The following is a 16059-nucleotide window of genomic DNA, read 5'->3' on the forward strand; positions in this document are numbered from 1 at the left end:
GAGACGGAGGTTGCACTGAGCCAAAATCGTGCCACTTCACTCCAGCCTGGGTAACAGAGTGAGACTCTGTAACAAAAAAAAAAAAAAAAAATTCAGCCGGGCATAGTGCTGCACATCTGCAGTCCCTGCTACTCAGGAGGCTGAAGCAGGCAGATCGCTTGAGCCCAGGAATTCGAGGCTGCAGTGAGTTATGATCACGTCACTGCACTCCAGCCTAGGTGACAGAGGCCCTGCCTCTAAAAATAAAAGAAAATAAAAGGCTGTTATAGAACAAATAACACAGTACTGTCAGGCTCACTTTGGCAGCAAATACATCAAAATACAGGGCATTTTGAAGGGCCTGTTTCTGTGCTTAAAGTTGTCAAGAGCTTAGCAAACTCAGTGGAGGCCTGGAGGGGTCATCGCAACTTGCTGGAATAGTATATGGATAGGATGATTATGCTAATAAGCATGCCAGCAGCAATGGTTACGGCTCACATACTGTAACCTTTGCTCAGGGGAAGCTTTTATTATTACTTTTTATGTTGAAGCCATTGCAGACTTTGTTTTCGTGGACCATCTGAGAGGAAGTCACTAGCATGATGCTCATCACCCTGACCAGGGCAGGCAGTGGGAGCCAGAGGACTTGTTCTTGAACACACAATAAGATGTTCGTGGGAATCTGCAGAAATAAATGCAGGAACCCTGAGAGCAGTCGAAAATCAATGAGTGTATAATTGTCACTGTTGTCCTGTTTTTACCTCCACCCTATTGCAATATAATTGACATCTGTAAATCATCTCCAAGTTACATCTTTTCCAATTCAGCTTTCTCTGAAACCCTATAGTAACCTTTTTTTTTTTTTTTGACAGACTCTCACTCTGTCGCCCAGGCTGGAATACAGTGGCACAATCTCAGCTCACTACAACTCCCACCTCTGGAGTTCCAGAGATTCTCATGCCTCAGCCTCCCAAGTAGCTGGGATTACAGGTGCATGTCACCACACTCGTTTAATTTTGGTATTTTTAGTAGAGATGGAATTTTATCATGTTGGCCAGGATGGCTTCAAACTCCTGGCCTCAGGTGATCTGCCCACCTCAGCCTCCCAAAGTGCTGGGATTACAGTCGTGAGCCACTGCACCTAGTCCCCTACCATTAATCTTAAAGGAGTTAATTTGCCAGCTCAGAAACCACTGGTGTTTCCCTCGTGCCAAAATCCTCCCAAATAAAGCTGCAGTGGTTGCTTGGCATTTACCGCTGTTCATGCCAGAGCTCTAAACTACTCTGGCTCTATGAAACAGAGGTTGTGTAGCGTAGGGATTACCTCTTACCTCTTAGGGATTAGTTCCTACCTCTGAAACCTAGTTTTACCATTTGGCAGCTGTGTGGCTTTCAGCAAGTCTCTAAACCTCCAGGTGCCTAAGTTTCCTTAACTGTTAAATGGGGATAATAATAGGACCTACCTCACAGAGCTTTCATTAGAATTAAATTTATGATATGTAAAACACTAAGAATGGTGTAAGCAGTGCTGGGCATGGTGGCTCACACCTATAATCCTAGTGCTTTGGGAGACCAAGGCAGGAGGATGGCTTGAGGCCAGGAGTCTGAGACCAGCCTGGGCAACAACACTACAAGACCCTGTCTCTAAAAATAAAAAAAAAAATTCATGGGGCGTGGTGGCCCGTGCCTGTCATCCCAGCTACTCAGGAGGCTGAGGTGGAAGGACTGCTTGAATTCAGGAGTTTGAGGCTGCAGTGAGCTGTGATCTCACCACTGCACTCCAGCCTTTGTGACAGAGCAAGACACTGTCTCTTAAAAAAAAGTTATTATCTAATGTCACCCTACTTCAAGCACCCAAGAGGCAAACCTGACCTGTCAGTTCCTCAAATACCATCACTGGGTTCTATTACTGCATAGGCTCTTCTGCTGCACGGACTGCCCGGTGCCAGTCTCACAATTCGGTTCTTACCCACTGATGTGGTTTGGATTTGTGTCCCCGCCCAAATCTCATGTTGAATTGGAGGGGCGGCCTGGTGGGAGGTGATTGGATCATGGGGGTGGATTCCCTCATGCTGTTCTTGTGATAGTGAGTGCATTCTCACAAGATATGATGGTTGAAAAGTGTGTGGCACTTCCCCCTTCGCTCTTTGTCTCTCCTGCTCCACCATGGTAAGATGTGTGTGCTACCCCTTCACCTTCCAGCATGACTGTAAGCTTCCTGAGGCCTCCCAGCCATGCTTCCTGTTAAGCTTGTGGAACTGTGAGTCCATTAAACCTCTTTTCTTTATAAATCACACAGTCTCTTTATAGCAGTGTGAAAACAGACTAATACACCGTATTTCGAGGTCCAGCTCAAACCTTATCAACCCCATACACCTTTTCTTGCTCCCTTTTGTCCCTCAGGAATCCCTCTGCATGAATCTCATACTGTTTGATGTTATGGTTATTGTAATCAAGCCTTTAACAAGAGAGAACATAAAAGTACTTTGCATGTTGTAAAGCAAAACACAGATGTGATTTTTTTTTTTTTTTTTGGGACAGAGTCTCACTCTGTAGCCCAGGCTGGAGTGCAGTGGCACCATGTCGGCTCACTGCAACCCTCTGTCTTCTGGGTTTAAGCAATTCTCCTGCTTCAGCCTCTCAAGTAGCTGGGATTATAGGCGCCCACCACCACGTCTGGCTAATTTTTACATTTTTAGTAGAGATGGGGTTTCACCATGTTGGTTAGGCTGGTCTTGAACTCCTAACCTCAGGCGATCCACCTGCCTCGGCATGCCAAAGTGCTGGGATTACAGGCGTGAGCCACCGTGCCTGGCCAATGTGATTTTACTGACAATAGTAATACCATCTTATCTCCACCCCAGTACTATGTGTGGCATGAGGTCAGGGATCACATCTATTGTTTTGTTTTTCCCATAGTGCTTTCTATTATCAAATTTGTCAGCTTTTTTGTTTTGTTTTTTTTTCACTTTAGGATGGGTTCTTACTATGTTGACCAGGCTGGTCTGAAACTCCTGGGCTCAAGGAATCCTCCCACCTCAGCCTCCCAAAGTGCTAGTATCACAGGTGTGAGCCGCTGTGCCCCACCAAACATTCTCAATGGATGAGAAAATGATAACTACTGTAGGGTGAGTTGGTTTACTAGGTGGGTTTTCTGTAGAGAGGTCACCGAGGTAATGGAAAGTGTGATGCAGATGTGTTATGGGAAAATGCAGAATATGCTCAGATCATGGCTGTTTTCCATGAGGTCACTTCACAAAGCTCCAAGAAGCCAATGGTGGGCAAGTCAGGAGGCTGTTCAGCCTCTCTCAAGGCTTTCTGAGCCTTCTTTTCAACTTAAACCAGGGAACTGCTCCAGGCTTTGCTTCCCACTTTCCATTTCAAACCTTCTCTCTCACATCTAGTTTCCTGGTGTCTACATGTGTCAGTTACCATTCTGAGCTATAGGCAACAGAAACTTTGTCTTACTCAACCTAAATAAAATGTACTAGAAGTATAGTGGAGGCTCACAGAACAAAAGAAGCCAGACTGCAGGCTTGGAAAAACACTGGAGTTAGGTAGGAGAGTTCTAGAGCCTAGGCATCAGGAGCCACAGCCACCATTAGGCCAGAGTGAGCCAGTAACTACTCTTCCTAGAAGTTGTGTTCCTTACATCTTTGACTCACCTGCCAAGTCAAAGTCCTAAGGGAGAACATGTGATTGGCCAGGCTGGGTTGCAGGCTCATGCCAGGCTGCAGTGGGAATGGAGGTGGAAGATCTGATCCTTTTGATTTCTGTCCTAGGAAGCAGGCACTATGTCGTATCAGAGCTATACACAGCAAGGTAAAGATGACTCCCTAAAAGGGAAGGAGCTTTCAGGGGGTCACCTTGACTCGAGAAGGGGAACTGGATGCTAATGGCTAAGTGACCAGAAAACAGCTACCACACTATGCTTCTAGGTCTGCGTCTGGATTCTCTCTTCTAGTCTAGCTCACCTGGACGGATGACTCACTTGCACAACTCCCTGTATTGTGATTCTACTTCTCCCCAGGAGGCTGCCCTTCTTTCTTGGTGGCATGTGCTGCTGCCTGAGAGCAAAGGATGTCACACCCCATGGTCCTGGGATGCTGAAACCCAGGCCCAGTGCTCTATGCTCATACCTATCTGGAGGAATGGGAGAGATGAGACAGAGGTGTACGCTGGGTCTGCGGCCTGGAGCTCAGCACATTGGAAGGTCAGAGCAGAAAGAGAGGTTGCAAAGGAAAGAAAACAAACTAAGTTAGCCCTGCAGCCATGCTACTCCGTCTCCCACCCACCAGGCACTTAGTGCTAAGGAGAGCAGAGAGATGTCAGGAAGAGCAGTCTCCATTTTAAGCTCTGTTGTCTGGTGCCACTATCTGCTAAAGATAGCGTCTATGCAAAAGGAATAATGAAAAGCAAGGGGAAGTTTAGTAGGCAGAGGCATTTCTGAGAAAGTTCTCCGCATTCACAATAATACAAGACAGGGACTGCCTTCTTTCTGTCCGTGGTCTTTGTCATCCTCCTGTGACACCTGGAACTGTGACAGTCATCTTGTGACCATGAGGGAACAAACCTGAGGACAAGAGGCCACTCCCCGAGGATGCCAGAGAAAAAGGGACTCAGATTGGATCCTGGTGATGTTGCTGGGCCATTTCATCAACCAACCTTGGAACCTGGAAAGTCTTCCAGACTTTCTGGTCCATCAGACAATATACTTGATTCCTGTTGAAGATGCTAGTAGTTCTGATTTCTGTTACAACTGAAATCGTCCCACCTAATACAGCTTTCGAGCCACTCTTCTAAGCACTGGGCACAATCTAAGACCTGCTGACATCATCCAACTGTGGAGTGCGAGCCTACAGAGGGAAATTCTTCCCATCCAAAAAAGGAGAAGGCTTTCTGCAGCTGCACAGTAAATGTATGCCTCAGGCCAGCCTTCCTATTCCTTATCCTTTGTCTTTTTTGGACAAGAATCATGTAATTTGGGACCATAGATATTGGGTAATTACTATGGCAATGATTAGGGATTCACTTCAGGAATAAGGAAATATAATTATAGTCCCATTTCAGCTTGTTTCCATGACAACAGGGGCAATTGCAATTGATCAGCAGTTTTCTTCCTAAATAGATTCGTGAGTCTCATTCAAATGAAATGTTAAAGAGCAATTAAATATCCTCATCAAACAAACTAGAATTGCTGGAAGCGACTGGAGTCAGATTATCTGACTTAGAGGCTCATCCAGAACTCGGGTATTCTATCAAAATATATGGTACTTGATAGGCTATAGTGTACCAAATTATCTGTTAATTACAAAAGAAACCGGGTATGTCATACAAATTCAAGGAAGAGGAGTAAAGTTTGGAATCTCAAAGGGAGAATCTTAGAATTGGAAGTCAGAGGGTCATCTACTGCAGTCTGTAAGTTCAGTCCTGTGTCTATAGCACCTAGGACAAGTGATCCTCTAACTTGCCTCTAAAGTCCACTTCACAGGCTTCCATGCTATTTATTCCACTCTGTTTCCCCATGTGGAGAAAGATCTTTTCATAAACCTCTGTAGCTGTCATTTGAATCAATTTTCCTCTGGTTAATGCTCTGGAAATAGTAGTCATCAATATTCTCTTTATCTCAATACTAATACTAACCTGCTTTTTAAAGTGCTTTATTGCAGATAGCACAATGTCATGTACATTTTTGTCCTTCTAGTAATCCTGGGAGATGAAGGGGCTAGCTAGGTTAGGGTCACACAGCTCTCGAGTGAAACACCTGACTTCCCGAGAGGTCCCTAGCTCCTGTTCTGCTGCATTTACAACATATTGTATCTCTAAGAATCGCTATACCTTAGCAGTCCCCAACCTTTTCAGCACCAGGAACTGGTTTTGTGGAAGACAATTTTTTCATGGACAGGGGGTGGGAGGATGGTTTCAGGATGAAACTGTTCCACCTCAGATTATCAGGCATTAAACTCTCATAAAAAGCACGCCACCGGGCTGGGCGCAGTGGCTCACGCCTGTAATCCCAGCACTTTGGGAGGCCGGGGAGGGTGGATCACCTGAGGTCGGGAGTTCAAGACCAGCCTGACCAACATGGAGAAACCCCGTCTCTACTAAAAATACAAAATTAGCTGGGCCTGGTGGCACATGCCTATAATCCCAGCTACTAGGGAGGCTGAGGCAGGAGAACTGCTTGAACCTGGGAGGCGGAGATTGCGGTGAGCCGAGATTGTGCCACTGCACTCCAGCCTGGGCAACAAGAGTGAAACTCCGCCTCAAAAAAAAAAAAAAAAAAAAAAAAAAAGCACGCCACCTAGATCCCTCACATGCACAGTTCACAATAGGGTTCAAGCTCCCATGAGAATCTAATGCCGCTGCTGAGCTGATAGGAGGTGGAGCTCAGGCAGTAACGCCCCCTTGCCTGCCACTTACCTCCTGCTGTGCGGCCTGGTTCCTAACAGGCCACAAACCGGTACTGGTTCACCACCTGGGGGTTGGGGACCCCTGCTATAACTGATTCATCAACCTTCTTTTTCTCTAGACTTCTTCAGCTCAGCTCTGTTGATTTTCCTGCTTAGTCCCTAATTTTTATTTAATGGGTTTTGCACCTTTTCACCATTCCCTATTCAATTTCAGCACATTCCATGTTCCTAAGGATAGAGGATAAACAATCAAGTATAACAGGTCCTTTCTGACTTCATCCTCTGAAAAGCAGCAAGATCAGGTGAATCAATGCACACAATGGTAAGCAGGGAGCCTGCACTTCACTATAATTTCACTGGTGACATGATGTCTCATGACACTAACTGCGGATTCCTCCTTTTCCAGCAGGTCAGAGAGACTGTGATACTCTTTACCAAGGTGGGAAACTGGAGGCCAAATTAGATGAACACTGACTTGTCCAGTGGGAAATGTATGGCGAAGAGCAATAATCATGCATTCATTCATTGAATAAATGCTTACTGAACACCTGCTATGTGCCAGGCCCAGCGTTAGAGGCTGGAAATACAATGAATGGTAAGTCACAAGGCTTACTTTTAGGGAAAGGTCAAGGAAGCTGTGAGAACAATGTCAGGGGGAGGGGCCTGATCTAGGCTGAGGGAATCAGAGAAAGCTTGCTCTCCTAAGGAAGGCACATTTGTGCAGAAAACTCAAGGATGGAGAGGAATTAGACAAAGGAAGGAGGTGGAGATGGGGAATGGGGCTATTCAAGAAAAAAGCACTACCATGTGCAAAATGGGCAGGCTTGGATTGTAGTCACATTTCTAACACTAATAGCACTGTCACCTCTTTGAGCCTGTTTTCCCCATTTATAAAGTGAAGGTATGGGATCAGGACTAAAAATTACCCTAAACCTTTAATATTTTATATTCCCACCAGCAATGTGTGAGGGTTCCAATCCCTACATATCTTCATTAACACTTGTTATTGTCTGTCTTTTTGGTTGTAGCCTTCATAATGGGTGTGAAATAGTATCTCGTTTGTGGTTTTGATTTGCACTTCCCTGATGGCTAATGATGTTGAGCAAGTATGGCTAATGTGTTAATTGATATTTTTATAACTTTTGTGGAGTGATGTCTATTCGAATCCTTTGCCCATTAAAAAAATTGGGAGAGAAGGTCATTTTATTATTGAGTTGTGGGAGTTTTGTTTTTTACTTTTACCTATTCTGAATATGATTTACAAATATTTCCATCCATTCTGTGGATTGTTTTATAACTTTCTTGATTGTATCATTTGTAACACAAAATTTAATTTTGACGTAGTCCAACTTTTCTGTTTTTCCATTTGTTGCTTGTGCTTTTGGTACCTAAAAAACCACTGCCTAATTCAAGGTCATAGAAATTTACTTTTTCTTTTAAGAGTTTTATAATTTTAATTCTTACATTTAGGTCTGTGATCCATTTTGAGTTAATTTTTGTATATGATGTAAAAAGGGGTCCAATTTCATTCTTTTCCATGTGGCTACCCAATTGTCTCGGAAATATTTGTTGAAAAACTCTTCTTTGCCCATTGAATTGTCTTAGCACTCTTATTGAAAATCAATTGACCACAAATGTAAGAGCTTATTTCTGGATTCTCAATTCAATTCCATTATCTATATATCTATCCTTATACCAGTACCGCACAGTTTAGATTACTGTAGCTTTGTAGTAAGTGTTTTAAATAGAAAGTGTGAGTCTTCCATCTTTGTTCTCCTTTTTCAATAATGTTTTGGCTATTCTGGGTCCCCTGCAATTCCATATGAATTTTAGGATCCACTTGCTAATTTTTGGGGGAAAAAAAGACAGCTGGGATTTTGATGGGGACCACATGGAATCTGTAGCTCAATTTGGGGAGTACTGTCATCTTAACAATATTATGTTTTCCAGTCCATGAACATGGGATGTCTTTCCATCATTTCAATCTTCTTTAATTTCTTTCAATGATATTTTGTCATTTTTAGTGTACAAGTCTTTCACTTCCTTGGTTAAACTTATTCTTAAGTAGTATATTCTTTTTGATGCTATGTAAATGGAATTGTTTTCCTAAGGTCATTTTTAGATTATAAATTGCTAGAGTACAGAAATACAATTGATATTCCAAAAACTCCAATCTTGCATCCTATAACCTTGTACAATCTTGTTTATTAGTCTAATAGCTTTCTGTGTGTGTATTCCTTAGGACTTTCTATATATACAATCATGGCATCTACAAATACAGTTTTACTTCTTCATTTCTAAGATTAATGCCTCTTATTTCTTTTTCTTTTCTAATTGTCCCAGCTATAGCCAACAATATAGTACTGTAGAATACAGTGTTGAATAGAAGGAATGAGATAAGAAACCCTTGTTTTGTTCCTGATCTTAAGGGGATCACATTCATTTTTCATCATTAAATATGATATTAGCTGTGGATTTTTCAGATGCTCTTTATCAAGTTGAAGGAGTTTCCTTCTATTTCCAGTGTTGTCTATTTTTTTTTTTATAAATCGTGAAAGGATGTTGGATCTTGTCAAATAGTTTTTCTGCATTTATTGAGATGATCATGTGGTTTTTATCCTTTATCTTATTAATATGGTATATTACATTGATTGGCTTTTGTATGTTAAACCAACCTTGCACTCCTGGGATAAATTCCATTTGGTCATGCTACTTAATCATTCTTACATGTTGTTGGATTCAGGCTATTAGTTTTTTCTTAAGGATTTTTGTGTCTATTGTCATAAAGGATATAGGCCTGTGGAGTTTTTTTCTTGTGATATCTTTGCCTGATTTTAATATCAGGATAACACTAGCCTCACAGAGTTGGAAAGTTCCCTCCTATTCTATTTGTCATATTCCTTCTTCCATGAAAATTTCTGCTTATGCCATTATCTGACAGGTTCATGCCTTCCCTCTCAGCTACTCCACGTCCTGCCCATCATTTGGAGCCGGCTCAAGGCCTCCTCAATCCTGAACCTTTTCCGACTGTTCCAGTCCAAGTGAGCTCATCCTCTCCAGAACCCCTTCACATCTCACCATGCTTACATCTGGCACTTAATATAAAGTGTTGTTGTTATGCATGATGTAACAAACACTGGGTGTTCAGTAGAAAATGGAAGCAGGACAAGTAGAGTCCCAGTAAGTAACAGAGCCTCCATCAGGCAGCTGGAGGTAGGCAGACATCTGAGCCTAGTGACTCAGGACCAGTATGATGATGCAGGGCCATATGAGTAACTCCCTAGTGAGGCTGCAGCCTCCTTGCGAAGCACGGTAGTGGATGCTTAAGAATGCACTCTTTATTGCTTGAATACTGGCTCAGGGATTTATAAGCTGTACGACCTTAGGCAAATTACTTGCTAGCCTTAGTTTTCTCATCTTTGAACTGTTGATAATAATATAAATCTTAAATAGTTGTGGTAAATATTATATTAGTTCACCTATGTAAAAGTGAATACATTGTATTAACTTCAATTAGTGGTAGCTTTAATACATGCCATTGGATATTCTCAGTGAAAAAAGGGTCTATGGTCAAAGGAATATTAAAATACTGCATACTACATCCTTCTTCCTAGGGATTCACAGGACGCATTACATAGTAAAAGTTCTGTCGAGTCCCACATAAAGAATCCTATTTAATTTGTTTTTGCTCAGAATTCCCCAAATCTATTTACCAAGATGACCCTCTCCCTCTTTTAAAATTTAACAACTGTTTTAAGACACCTTTGGAAATGTAATATTAGTTGTGTTTAATTAAGAAAAGAAATCACATTAGATTCTTAAAAATGGATCATGTTTTATTACTTTGCTTTTCCCAAGGAATATATAATTTAAAAGCAGCAGCCTAGGAGAGATAAAGGCTTCTAACCTAGAGAAGGAAAAGAATGCTTTTAAAACCCAAAGGAAATGGAAATTTTCAGGCAGAAGGAGCAGATCAATAAGGAGTTATTCTTGGTCATGGGAACATTTCTAGAATTACAGATTCTTGGGTGTTTGACAGGATGTTAAAGTTCAGTTCCCATAAATTCCCACCCAGTGCAGAAATCCCACCTTCACTGGTCTCAATCTTTTTGGGGACATGCCAAGTCTCCCATTTTTAGGCAGTTCTAATTAGGAAATTCTCCCTCACGTTGGGCTGAAATCTACCTTCTTGCAACCTCTACCCAAAATCATGTTAATGGAGCTTTAAGTTTTGTGCTTTTGTAAGAACTGTCCATTTTGGAGATAGCAAATAAAATGCACAGAAAATTTTTTGAATCATTACACAACACAAAGTAACAGTCTGTTAATTGAACCATGAACTAAAAATAAGAATTTCTGAAAACAACATTTTTCATTTTCTCCATCTGTAAATAAGGCATATAATTAGAAGCTCTGGTATACCATAATCGACATATGTAGTATTTACTTTATAGGTGAAATTACTTTGCAATTGTCAATTCCCTAGAAAAGATAAATACATATTTTAAAATTACTTCTATTTTCCTGTGCTTGTATCTTTTTTTTTTTCTATGTTGTCCAGGCTAGAGTGCAGTAGCTATTCATAGACATGATCATAGCGCATTACAACCTTGAACTCCTGGCTCAAATGATCTTCCTGCCTCAGCCTCCCGAGCAGGTGGGATTAAAGGCACTTGCCACCACACCGTGCTGTGTTTCTATCCTAATTTTTTTTTAACTTTTATTTTAGGTTCAGGGGTACATACAAAGGTTTGTTACGTAGATAAACTCACGCCACGGGGGTTTGCTGTACAGATTATTTCATCACCCAGGTATTAAGCCCAGTAAATTATCTTTTCTGCTCCTCTCTCTCCCCTCACCCTCCACACTCAAGTAGATTCCAGTGTCTGTTGTTCCCCTCCTTTTGTTCATGAGTTCTCATCATTTAGCTCCCACTTATAAGTGAGAACATGTGGTATTTGGCTTTCTGTTCCTGCATTAGTTTGCTAAGAACAATAGCCTCCAGTTCCATCCATGTTCCTGCAGAAGACATGATCTTGTTCCTTTTTGTGGCTGCAAAGTATTCCATGGCGCATATGCACTACATTTCTTTATCCAGTCTGTCACTGATGGGTATTTAGGTTGACTCCGTGTCTTTGCTATTGTGAACAGTGCTGCAATGAACATTTGCATGCCTGTGGCTTTATGGTAAAATGATTTATACTCCTCTGGGTATATACCCACTAATTTTTTAAATATTTAAATTGACATTTAAAAAATTAATAGTCCAAAGGTTATCCTTTTATATCCTTACTCATGAGATGAATTTATTATAAAAAGAAGTGTTTAATAAGAATATAGTACACATCTCATAAATGCAGGTTTGTAGACAAGAGTCAATAATGAGGACAGGTGACATTATTAGAAATGTAGCTATTTGATCCAATGTGGAATTTCCCAAGGCTTTGTAAAACCTAAAACCTTAAGGAAAACCCCAATAAGTTAACAGAATATAAGACTTAAATGGGAAGAGAACCTCCAGGGTCCAGGTTCCTGTAAGAGTCCAACACAGTTCAATATGAAATCAGACTTGGCAAAACTATGCTATACCTACTACACTATAAAAAGGGTGGGTTGTGTTTCCATAGAACAGTCCCTCTAAGGGAGAACTTTCCAGACTTGACCTCATTTTGTATTAAACTGCCACTTATTCTCATTTTACTATCTGTTCCTCATCCTGATACCGTGAGGCCAAAAAGTTCACACTCTTATTTTACAACTGAAAACCTGAAGTAAAATCAAAATGGATTCAAACTGCACACTCCTTGACTATTCACTGCGACAGCATCCCAACAGCTGAGTGAGTTGGCACTAGCTGTGCTCCCTTTCAGTTACATCTTTCCCTGCGTCAAATTAAATGATTTTCTTATCCTACAGAGTAAAGACAATAGAAAATAAACACAAAGTGTCAAGGAAAAGAGTCAGTATCAGGACTAACAAATGCTGTTGCTGAATATTTGCTGTAAAACTTAATGTGCACCTCTGGTCTGAGGGTTTTGTAATTTGGACACAACAGCAGTGTTCGTTGGAATTTACTTACTGACACACACCACAGAGGATATTTTTGTCTCTGTCCTTGAAGCATGGTGAGGATACCACAGATGATACCATCTACTCCTTCCGCTTAGCTTATACAGTTGTCAGGCATTCATGGAAAACTTTTTTTTGAGCACATAATACAAGGCTGAATGAAACCTAGTCCCTGACTTCGTGAAACTGACAGTCGAGTGAGAAAGACAGACAAGCAAATCAAATTTCCATAGAAAGTGACAAGTTCTCTGCTGAAACCAGGCACACGATGCTAGAAGAACACAGGCAAGGGCAAATAAATCAGATGGGGTTGTCGGAAAAGGTTTCTCAGAGGAGCTAGTTTCTAAGCTGTCAGTCTCGGAGTTTAACCAGCTCTGACTCTGACTTCAATTCCAAGCACTCAGGTGAGAAAGTACTTCCTGACCCTACTTTTCTGAGTTCCTGACACTGTCACACCCAGATTTATTGTTTGTGTTCTAAGAGGCGGGGAAAGAAAGAAGGAAGGCAGGGAAGAAAGGGAGAAGTGGGGGAGGGAGAGGGAAGAGGGAGGGAGAGAAGGAGGAAACGAGGGAGGGAGGGAGGAAGGATGGAAGGAAGGAAGGAAGGAAGGAAGGGAGGGAGGGAGGGAGGGAGGAGGGAGGGAGGCAGGCAGGCAAAAGCTCCATCATAGACAGGCTCCAGAAGTTGCTAGAGATGGTCAGGGGTATGAAGGGTGACCACTTGTGCCTGAGCAACCTGCATCCTCAACAAGGGTATAAAGTCTAACCTATGACACCCTTTCTCTTTGTAAAGCAATGGCATAAGGAAATACAGTCTTCTTCAATCTGAGGAACCCTGGTGAGCCAAGCCAGTGAAATGTTGCCTCCTTCCACAAACAAGAGCAGCGAAATGAATGGCCAATTCCTGTGCACTCCCAGAAAATGAGGTCAGACTCATTTGCTAACTCCCCAAGGTGATTTCTCTATGCAGAATACACCAAGTCTTCCACGTTCCCAGAGATGGCACCAATTTGTGATCCTTTTTTTTTATTTTTGAGGCAGAGTTTCACTCTGTCACCCAGGCTGGAGTACAGTGACATGATCTCAGCTCACTGCAACCTCCACCTCCCTCCACAAGTGATTCTTGTGCCTCATCCTCCTCAGTAGCTGGGATTACAGATGCATGGGATTACTACTACACCTGGCTAATTTTTTTTTTTGTATTTTCTTACTAGAAACGGGGTTTTCCCATGTTGCCTAGGCTGGCCTTGAACCCCTGACTTCAAGTGATCTGCCCACTTTGGCCTCCCAAAGTGTTGGGATTACAGGAGTGATCCCAACACCCTGCCCCGTTTGTGATTCTGTTTTTGTCTCCTGGAACCAAAAACAGCACCTATCTCCTTTGGGATCCCATTCCCCACCCCGGGACTCCACCAAAGATCTGAAAATAAAGTGCAAGTTATTACCTTAGATTGTCTTCCAGGGTCTCCTCATCCGAAGAGAAGGTCCCATTGCTGACACTCTGGTGAGAGTAACTCTTCTTCCCCACCGACTGCGCCCAGAACAGCGAAGGGTCTTTCTTTTTCCTTTTGCCAAACAACTTCTTAAAGGGCTGGAATTTGCCTCCTTTCTTCTTGTCTGTGGATTATAAAATAAACACACGCTGCAGTGTGGCAGGGCTGCACTTCCAAGCCTAAGGAGCAAATTATAACCCAGCTGCCTCCAGCCAAAGGAGACAGGGCAAAGGGCGGCCATCAGCCTGAATGAGCAACCAAGCCCTGTGCCAGGAATGTCAGAGCCAGCCCCAGTGCAATCCATGCACAGTGAGGCAGAGCACAAGCCAAAGGCATGGTGAATCTTCTGTCCTCCAGGCTCCCAAGAAACATCTGGGGAGAACAAGAAGAGGTTCCAAGTGGCCAGGGCATGATAGCTCATACCTGTAATCCCAACACTTTGGGAGGCTGAGGTGGGAGAAGCATTTGAGCCCAGGAGTTTGAGACCAGCCTGGGCAACACAGCGAGATCCCATCTCTACAAAATATAAGAAAATTAGTCGGGTTGGTGGTGTACACCTTTAGTCTTGGCTACTTAGGAAGCTGAGGCTGGAGGATTGATTGAGCCCGGGAAGTGGAGGCTGCAGTGAGCTGTGATCACACCACTGCACTCCAGTCTGAGCGACAGAGTGAGACCCTGTCTCAAAAAATAAATAAATAAATAAATAAATAAAATAAAAAAATAAAGAAAATATTTCACGCTTCATGGTGGCCAGCACAGCACCTCTTTGCACAAGCAATAAGGCAGTGCCTGCTTTCTTTAACAAAGCAGACAGCCAAATGCCCTTCTCCATGGAAGATGCTGAGAAAAACACTTAAGTCAGACAGGTTTTTTTTTTTTTTTTTAAATATTTTTATCTCTATCTTACATATCTCCAGTTTGAGGATCATTCTGTTTTGGCCTTTATTAGATACAGAATATAACTGCCAACTCTTGGCGTAAGCTTTGCCCCCTCATTCCCTCTATCCCCATATATTTCCAGTTTATTTCCCTTGTCTCTTTTTAAAATCTACTGTGAAGAGCCCCAAAGGAGTTGCTATGAACATCTTCCCATTTATTACTTCATTAGTCAGGACCTAGGATTGCTGCCAACATTTGTGAGGGGTATTTTAGGTAATACCTTTCAGTCCTCCGCCTTCGGATACAAGTTCCTTCACATTCTTATTCCACTCTCTCCTTGGAAAAGAAAGTGTAAGTCACCCTCTGCCAGAAGCAGCATCTTCCTGGATCCTTCCTTTTTCTTTAAGAAGCTTAAAGAGCCACTTTTCTAATGGTCTGACAACTATTTTAAGAAACTTTTTTTTTTTTTTTTTTTTTTGAGATGGGAGTTTCACTCTTGTCCCCCAAGCTGGAGTGCAATGGCACGATCTTGGCTCCCTGCAACCTCTGCCTCCCGGGTTCAAGTGATTCTTCTGTCTCAGCCTCCTGAGTAGCTGGGATCACAGGCGCCTGCCACCATGCCTGGCTACCTTTGTGTGTGTGTGTGTTTTTAGTAGAGATGGTGTTTCACCATGTTGGCCAGGCTGGTTTTGAACTCCTGACCTCAAATGATCTGCCTGCCTCGGCCTCCCAAAGTCCTGGGATTACAGGCATGAACCACTGGGCCTGGCCTAAAAACATGTTTTAACCCTTACTATGTATCACGGCTCTAAGAACTTTATAAATACTAACTCAGTTAATCCTCACAACAATCCTATTACGTTGACACTATTAACATGCCCATTTTACAGATGAGGAACCTGAGACATGAAGAAATAAAATAGCATACCTATATCACAGGACACATATCTTTGAAGAGGGAGTCAAAAGTTTTGAGAGAGAAATAAAGATAGAAGCTCACAATGAGAACTGAAAACACCTGCACAAAATGCACAGACACAACTCCCCTCACCTTCCACTCAGCTGACTGTCAGAGGCCCCAGAGCTCTGCTGGCCAGATCCATAGAGGAATCCAGGCACACAAATGAGGTCAGTGAGGAAACAAGCCAGACATCTCATTTCCTCTGTGATCTTCAATTCTGGCCTTACTGAGATGTCACAGAAAATTTGAAGTGCTGCCAGATGTAG

General features: G+C 42.5%; 1 protein-coding gene across 4 annotated transcripts in view; it reads right to left on the minus strand.

Moving 5' to 3' along the window:
* Positions 1-16059, minus strand: part of CRACD (capping protein inhibiting regulator of actin dynamics) — a 295533-nt gene that overhangs the window by 43104 nt on the left and 236370 nt on the right. For all 4 annotated transcript variants that reach the window (XM_033214598.1, XM_033214595.1, XM_033214596.1 and 1 more), the window contains one exon: positions 13906-14077. The gene's annotated coding sequence lies outside the window, so the exon portion shown is untranslated. The remainder of the gene's footprint in view (positions 1-13905; positions 14078-16059) is intronic.

The sequence above is a fragment of the Trachypithecus francoisi genome, unplaced genomic scaffold, assembly GCF_009764315.1.
Source record: "Trachypithecus francoisi isolate TF-2019V2 unplaced genomic scaffold, Tfra_2.0 Lachesis_group1, whole genome shotgun sequence".
In the NCBI taxonomy this organism is placed as follows: domain Eukaryota; kingdom Metazoa; phylum Chordata; class Mammalia; order Primates; family Cercopithecidae; genus Trachypithecus; species Trachypithecus francoisi.